Genomic DNA, 7,500 nt, shown 5'->3' on the forward strand with positions numbered 1-7,500 from the left:
AAACTTTTTAATTGGTTGTCATTCCCCCAAGAAATAATCTTTCTGTGTATTCCGATCCTTCATTTTCTTATCTTCCACTGCCCATTGGTGCGCTCTGAAGTGAAATGAAAGGAAGGGAACTTGCAGAAACAGAGATAACGAGGACCTATGCGAGAGATAAGAGGGGTAGGGCGGTAGGAGGGGACCTTGATATTCGTCACGCACCTGATAAAGGAGATGGCAAAGGGTGTTTTCCATGGGTAATTTTCTCTTTCTGTCTCTCACTCTCTTTTCTTGCGTTTCCCCTTTCTTTCTTTCTTTCTTTCTCCCTATCTCCCTTCCTCCCTCTCCCCCTCTTTCTCTTTCTCCCGCCCTCCCTTCCTCTCTCTCTCTCTCTCATGACTGACTGGAGTAGAGAAGGCATGGGATTTGTAGTGCTTCAGCAGCACTGTATGTGCGTGACAGATGAAGCAACATTCTGCTGCAGAACTGGATGGAAACTAGCTTTGTGTGGCTGAAAACTGAGTGACACAGAGGCTGGGTATGCGGCAGTAGAGGGGAAAGCTCTTGCTGTGGTGTGGTGCAAAAGGCATACCTCTTCCTTCTGGGTTGTCCAAATCTCATGCTAATAACAGACTCTTTGGTGACAGACCTTTACGGATAAAGGCAATCCACAGTTATTCATATTAAAGGAGATGCTGCCTTTTTAAGTTCGTTGCGAAGTACATACCTGGCAAGAGGAGCTCGGCAGCTGATACCCTGTCTCAACATCCGGTACTAACAGCACCATCAGAAAATATGGATGAAGTTGGCTGGAATAGCAGTGAGGTAGCGGCATTGCTTGCAGTTTTGATGGCCGAGGATGTGGTGGCTATGGACTAAGACACCGTGAAGGAAGCTGCAGTAGAGTATACCGACTACCAACAGCTCAGCCAGAGTGAGAACGGGTGACTGGCCAGTCAACAAGTGCAATATCAGTAATTATGTGTGTGTGTTTGTGTGTGTGTGTGTGTACATATTCTGTATCCTCGAGAATTAGGTGTATGTTACCATACTGTCTAACATACACCTACGATGGGAATTATTCATGCTTGGTAACCCTTGAGCTTTTAAGAAAGACAGTGTCTGCACACTTGCATTCAGGGCATCAAGGACTGGATGCCATACTAAATAGGGCTAATCAAACTGTGTATTGGCCTGGAATGGAAACAGACCTCAAGTACCACCGTGACATTTGCCGTATATGTGAAAGACGTATACCTTCTCAGCCGGAAGAACCGTTAGTCATGACCCCATCGCCAGAATACCCATTTGAGAAAACTGACATCAATTTGTTCCAGCCTAATGGACACATATCTGGCCTAAGCAGATCGTTTGTCAGGATGGGTGGAGGTTGAGCATTTTGCTCATGATGCAACTTCGACGACTGTGAGAAGGAAGTTGCCATCATTTTTTAGAGATGGGGTGTGCCAAAGGGAATTTCAAATGGAGGCACCAATCTCATTAGTGAGGATATGAAGGAATCATAGGATGTGGTGCATCAACATTAGCACTTTCTCTGCTAACTATCCTCAGCCTAATGACAGGGGCGAAGCTGCAGTCAAAGCCGCCAAACGAATGCTGAGAGGTAATGTGGGAACAGATAGCCAATTGAACACTAGCAAGTAACAGGTATTGCTGTAATACCTTAATACCCCCCTTAGAGAATGAAACATGTCACCTGCCCAGCTTGCAGCAGGACGACAGCTGAGGGATGGTGTACCAGCACCAAGACAGCGGTATCTGCTGAATTGGTACTGCAGGGGAGAGAACGATCCCTGGCCCCATATCACGTGGAGACAGACACCGGACCCAGGGGCAAAGGAAGGATCCTATCAGGGTTATTAGAAGACACGAGGGTTAGAGTGCAAAGATCCAGTGTCCAGAGCTTCGGATAGGACTTGGAGAGTCGTTGAGGACTATCCATACAACTGCGTGCAGTACCAGCACCGAGGCCAGAAACCAGCGTGAGACAAGGAGAGGTCGAGCACATGCCCAGTGTGGATCTGTAGTGGGCATGAGGTACCCCCATTATGTTGCGAGAGTCTAGACTAGGCGAGTCCCCCCTGGTAACAGCGCAGCAACTCCGCTTCAGCACCATCTGTAGGCGTTCTAAGCAGCCACCTGCAGCATTTTTATTTGTTTTGTTTATATACATTATTTTAGGTTTCTTTCAATGGCCTCGTTTTTATTTTCACTCATGGTGGTTATAAGTTTTACTATTATTTTAATCTATATTATTTTAATTTATATTATTTAAAAACATTTTGCGACAAGACACACGAGTTGATAAAAGCTACAATCTTGCCGCGTATCACTCTCTTGAGTGGTTCACTTGTCGTAGTAGCAGTGTGTGGTGTGGCCTCACCGGACGCCTCCTTCATGTTTTCCTTGAGACCTATGCGAGACAGATAAGTATATTTTCATTCTTTAGAATGAAAATATACCTGCCAGATAGATATATTCCTGCCAGATAGTCTGTGATATATGAATTGTGCAATTTTGAGAATATACAGACTGAGGGATCTCAGGGTTTTCATTGAACTTTTGGTTTTGGTTTTATCCTTGTTTGGTTAGTTCTTTTACTTTTTTTTTGTTTTATTATTATTTTTTTTTTTTGGGGGGGGGAGTTACTTCATTTTTATTTGAAACATAAAAACAATGGACATATTCTTAAAAGAAAAAGAAAATTGATAAAACGGCAAAAGAAAATGATTATACGGACAGATAATGAAAAAAGAATGGAGAAATTTAATTATGATAAATAGGAAAGGTAATCAACAATGGAGATAAACAAGGTGACCTAATACTTACAAGGAAGTTCAATTTTACGGGTAAAAGGGCTTGAGGGTTTTGATGGGTGGGTCATGTTGCAGTACACACCTGCTACCATTTTTTAGGCAACTAACCTGTCCGTAAATTGCACTCTGCAAGACCCGCGTTGTAGTTTGCAAGGGTTTCAGCTGGGAAAACACTATAGGTCCAGCAGCAACGGGCAGGAGGAACGAAGGAAGGCCCAGAAGAACCAAGTGTCGACCGGCGTATTTGCTGGACTATGTGTAGCATTAATGATTTCATGATACGTGCTTAGAGTAGTACAGATGCATTTTGTTGAATAGAAAGTTTATTTGAATGTTAGATGTTAAAGCGTATACATTATTTTGTTTGAATTTGTTGCTTTCTCCTCTGTGGTCATTCTATTTTCATCTGCATGATAATCTGTTTATGTTGGGCATTACAAGTGAAATTAATTCTTGGTTCAGTAATGTCTATTTACTGATTGCTGCTGGTCGTGTGTGGTCGTAGTAGGTCCATCTTAGGTCATCTTGTATATTGTGCCCTTTGCTTCTTCAAATAAGCATTGAAATTGATCATCCAAATATACCCTTTTCCCTTTTGGGTTCCTTAACAATTCTGTAAAGGGCGTCATCACCAGCATGGTCATCATGAAGGGTGCCAGGCTTCACCAGGCTATGCCATGCCCTAATGTCTTTCAAAGTCGGTTGTTCTGGCATAGGTAAATTCCTTATGGATGTCATCTTTTCATGTATAGGTGAGTACTCCTCCCAGCCGAGTTGATAACCAACATACACCACCTCCCGACGACAACTGGAATTTGCTTGGATGCAAAGTGATTTCCTACTTTCACATGTCAAAATGCTTCTTCAATGTTTGCATCATGCAGCAGTATCTCATCTAGAGATTTTAGTTTCCTCTGTACTCCTTGTATGGCATCGTCAAATCTTTTGGTATATGCGTCGGGTCGTGTACAATGACCCATGGGGGTCCTCAAGTAATGGTATCTTCCCCACAATGTTATGAATATCGTAAGATGGCTACTTCTAACTGCATCTGATGAAATCCCCATAACATGTCTGCAAAAGTCTTATAGCTAAGCCTCGGGATCCCAGTTACCATATCAAATGGTGTCCTGGTGTGGTTTCTCTTTTCCACCATTTGTTCAATTCTTGATAATCAACAGTCCTCTGTGGCTGCCCATTCCGCTTGCTCACTGCTACCATATGAGCACACCATTCCACTGGTTTACCTACTGGCAATGGAATAATTATTCCTCTTTTCATGTTCTCATCCAACTACTCCTTCACCTCAGCTTCCTAATGCCTTGCAACTGGTGTAGGTATGTGGAAAGTGGGTGTCCGGCTGCAGGTGAATGTGCCATCCATCTTCCGCACACGAACCTTCAGCACTGGTGAAAGGGCCAGTACCGGTCTTGAGGCTGGAGATGGTGCTGCTTCCATTTTCTTCTTGCAGCACCTGACAAAGTCTCCCAAACTTCCTGCATGTCTGATCTGCCGCCGAACATTCTGAATCCTTCCCATGCTTCCTGCTGCAACAAGCTCACAAAGGACTGGTCCAAAGGCTAGATGCCCGTGTCCCCTCACTGACACCTGGACACCCAGCTGCACGCATGTCTAGTGTGGCGCATTATTCCTTCACCTCTTCCTCAACTGCTGCAGCCCGCCATGCCTGCACCTCTCACTTGGTGCTGTCATGTGACACATTTATCCCATAATTTGTCAATGTCTATATATTCCTTGTAACTCGCATACACCTCTCTTTTCAATAGACACTCATTAATACCTGAAAACAATTTCCTCACTAACATGTTTGCATTTAAATCACATGATCAACCAGGACACTCAAAACCTCACTCTGAGGTCTAAACATTTTCAGAGCACTCACTTTGTTTTTGTTCTACACTAAAAAGCCTTTATTTATAATGCACTTGCATTCACTTTATCTGTTGCATACTTTTTGACCATTTTCAAAGCTTCCTGAATGTTGAGAGCCGACCATTCTGACACACTGTACCTTTCATTAATTTTTGATAGACGTCTCTTACTATTAAAACAGTGATACTATGGTTACAGACACCTTCAATCTGTGGGTGTTAGCGCTTGCTTTAGTTTGTGCACTTTTCCGGCACCACACTGCGGTCTAGTCTTGATCCCGTGTTTGTAGCGGCTGCACTCGCGATAGAAGACAATATGTCCATCAGTCTGCCCTCATCTATACATCGGTTCTGAGGATCCTAACTTGGTTAGGTGCGATTATTTGTGGCTGGCGTCGACGTCCATTGTTGTGCTCTGACCGGTGACTCTTTGGCAGGCTTGGCCAAGACATTTCTCAGCTCTATAATTTCTGCTGAGAATGTTCAATAAAGATTACTTCTCGTCACACCATCGTTCTGAATCACTGCACAATGAGAGATGTCCAAATGAGACACAGCATGCCAGGTTTACAAGGGTTTATTCAGAAACACATCTGCCATACATCCTCTCATCAGCCTGGTCGCAACCCTCCTCTCACGATGTACCCTCGCGTTCCCTACTGCTCTGTTCGTTATTGTACCCTTAATAATTATTCTTGTATCTGGTAGGCTACACACCCTACAATATATATATATACATATATATACATATATATATATATATATATATATATATATATATATATATATATATATATATATATATATATATATATATATATATATATATATATATATATAGTTGCGAAATATATGTATAGTAACAAAATGTATATTGTGCCTAATAACATATAGCATTTGGATGTATGACACTTTAGTTCACATAGTTTGCTTACATCCTCACGGAGCTGTTTTCTTTTTTTTTCTTTTTTTCTTTTTTTAACTATCTGGATATAGGTAGGCGAAGTCGTCTTATATCAAATTTGCGGTTAGAAATACTGCATTTTAAATTATCATATAATAATCATACAAAATTAAGCAAAATTGAGAACTGACCACGTCTGACCTTTTCAGGTGTAGGCGACCCCAGGAAATACGATTGGGTATGCGACTCCAGGGTTGGGAAAGGCTTGTGGTATAATAGCTATAATTTGATCCAATTATGAGGCACATTGTTCTTTTCTGAATTCTTTCTAATCAAAAAATATAATTCAATTTTGGTTACAGACGAATACCAGTGCGGTGTTGCAGATTCACAAATTCCTCGAATGGTTATCCGGAGGTCATCCTATGATGCACCAAACGATCTTAATTTTGATATGGTAAAACAAGTCGGATAATTTGTTCAGTTCAGATCTTATTTCTGAGCCCTTCCTTCTGCTGACTAGCATCTAGTTTGAAAAACATTTGGTTCAGGGTATCTCGTAACAAGGTTGCCTTGCTGGTTGATGTATGAGTGCAAGGGCCATATCTTCCACGTAATTGTACATATTCGCGTGTGGAATATATATATATATATATATATATATATATATATATATATATATATATATATATATATATATATATATGTGTGTGTGTGTGTGTGTGTGTGTGTGTGTGTGTGTGTGTGTGTGTGTGTGTTTGTGTGTGTGTATGTGTAAACTTACATAAATATGCTTTTCCTTCTCTTCCCAGTCATCCAACCTCTCTCTCTCTGTCTTTGTCTCTCTCTCTCCCTCTCCCTCTCTCTCACACACACCCACGCATACACACACTCATTCTCTCTCTCCTCCTTTTTCTTCTTTTTCTTATTTTCTTCTTCTCACTCACATTAACGCGATGGTACTGAAGGGCAGTTACTAACTCAGAACGCCATTCACGATGCTAATTAACGTCTGTCTCTCTCCGTCATACTTCCGTGAAGTTAATCTTGGCGCAGCTGCTCCGGGCACCGATGTAAATCAAGGTTGTGATTTGAGTTTCCGGATCTCGTGTATTAACCGGGACATTCGCTTCCGGGGAGATTAACAAGCAGACTTTGCATGTGGGCGTGGTTTGTTGATTTCCTTGTTGTGCATACGACTACACGGAGAAAAAATCTAAACGTTTGTCTATTGTATTGATGTTCTTTTTATTTTTTTTATTTTTTATTTTTTTTTTACCAAATGGCTTTTTTTTTTTGTTCTTTTTTTTTTATAGAAGAGATTCTCCTTAGGAGTTATACTCTTCAGATCCATGTTACATTTTAACCTAAGAACAGAAGAATTCTTCCAATGAAGAGTCTATCGTAGAAATAAATGAACAGATAGATAAATAGACATAAAATATAGATACCTGACATTAAAAAAAAAAAAAAAAAAAAAAAAAAAAAAAAAAAAAAAAAAAAAAAAATATATATATATATATATATATATATATATATATATATATATATATATATATATATATATATATATATATATATCCCGTATCTTAATTATATTTAAATACTGTTGTTACAGTCCAAAGAACAGGCTTCCTTTCATCTCAGTATCAACATCCATATTACTCCGTAAACTTTTGGTGACCAATATTTACCGTGTTATCAAGCTTAAACTTTGTTTTTTCTCTTTTCCAGGAGACAAAGGACATTTTGGGTAGCATTATGATTATTAGGTTTCAGGAAGGACTCACTTGATGAATAAGATCAGTCGGGAAGAAGAAGAAGAAGAAGAAAAAAAAAAAAAAAACTTGAGCGCGGGAGATCAAAAGATATCTGCTGGTTCGTA

The sequence above is a fragment of the Penaeus vannamei genome, chromosome 39 (genome assembly GCF_042767895.1).
Source record: "Penaeus vannamei isolate JL-2024 chromosome 39, ASM4276789v1, whole genome shotgun sequence".
In the NCBI taxonomy this organism is placed as follows: Eukaryota; Metazoa; Arthropoda; class Malacostraca; order Decapoda; family Penaeidae; genus Penaeus; species Penaeus vannamei.